We start from the raw sequence: 1289 nt of genomic DNA, 5'->3' as shown, positions 1-1289 counted from the left end.
GCTGGGAGGGAGCTGTGCCGCTGGGGCCGTGACCGCCTCTGTGTTCCCAGTGATCGCCGGGCAGAGCTTGACAAGACAGCAGGGAGCGTTCGGGCTCATCTGTCAAGGTGAGTGAGGGCAGCGGGCTGTAAGCGGGGGCGGGAGGGAATCCCTGCCCCGGCTGCGGAGGGCTCTGCTCCCTGTGCAGACGAGGGGCGGTGTGCACAGAGCACAGAGAGCTTTCAGGGGCACGTGGGGGATTCGTGGCCAGCACCTTCGGGCTGATCCCGTTGGTCACTCCTCCTTCCTGGCCATGGCAAGAGCGGGCTGGGATGGCCCTGGCAGGGAGCTCTCCTCGGGTCCCTGCAGATCCGGGATCTGACTGTGGTTCTGTTCCTCTCTGTCCCAGCCCTTGAAGATACGGCAGAGGACATCAGCCTCGCCATTGGAAGCCTGGCACAAGAAACGTCGCAGTTCCTCAGGGCGCTAGAGAGGGCTCCAGTCTCCATCTCTCGGAAGCTGCGAAATCAGCTCCGCAGCGCATGGAAGGCACGGCCTCGTCTCTGGGACCGTGGCTGGCTGTTCTGTTGGAGCCCTGTAGAGAGCTGAGCTGTCTGCTCTTCTCTTCTGGGGCCACCTGAGCCAGCGGGGATTCTTCTGTTCTTTAGGATTGCTCCTCTCTTCTTTTCATTTTTCTTTAGTATGTGAATATAGAATGTGTTATAATACACAGACTCCCAGGAGCTTTCTTTTGGTGCCCAGTGTCTGCAGGGCACAGGGGAAGAGGGGAAAAAGGGTGCTTGTGCTCAGCAAGTCCCCCGGGAGTGCAGCGCGGAAGGGAAAATGGCCATAAGCCCTTTGGCCTTTGGTGGCTGTGCTGAAGCCTTAGCGCTGCCGACAGAGCGGGTGGGCAGGAGGGGCCAGAGCTGCAGGGATCCCTGCGAGGCTGGTGCCTGGAGATGGCCCCAAGCCCTGTCCCGGGCAGGAGCCGCCATCTGTGTCCTCCTGCCCATGTGTTGCTGTCTGGATTGCTGAGGGCTCCGAGGTGCCTCTTGCTCCGGCTCCTCTGGAGCTCCCTCGGGGCTGCGCCGCTGCCGGGCAGCTTGGCCGGGCTGGGGGAGAGCCTGAGGGGCCGGGGCGGTGGGAGGCCGTGAAGGGATGAGGTGCTGCGGAGTCCCTGACAGGACAAGGCAGTGGGAAGGCACGAGGGGGATGTGTGAGGGGGTGGGTGGCAGAGGCTCCGAGGGGGACAGGAGGCCGGGGTGGTGGGAAGGCCTGAGGAATTGGGGGTCAGAGGCCCCCAGGCAGGC

General features: G+C 63.5%; 1 long non-coding RNA gene across 1 annotated transcript; it reads left to right on the top strand.

Annotated features, from left to right (window-relative positions):
* Positions 1-6: 6 nt before the first annotated feature.
* Positions 7-713, top strand: LOC108446010. Its single transcript, XR_001861118.1, has 2 exons — positions 7-107; positions 389-713. It is a non-coding gene; the product is annotated as an uncharacterized LOC108446010 (long non-coding RNA).
* Positions 714-1289: the final 576 nt, after the last annotated feature.

The sequence above is a fragment of the Corvus brachyrhynchos genome, unplaced genomic scaffold, assembly GCF_000691975.1.
Source record: "Corvus brachyrhynchos isolate BGI_N302 unplaced genomic scaffold, ASM69197v1 scaffold1921, whole genome shotgun sequence".
Lineage (NCBI taxonomy): Eukaryota > Metazoa > Chordata > Aves > Passeriformes > Corvidae > Corvus > Corvus brachyrhynchos.
Note: the sequence above shows the minus strand (reverse complement) of the source record. Positions and strands in the feature narration are given on the sequence as shown.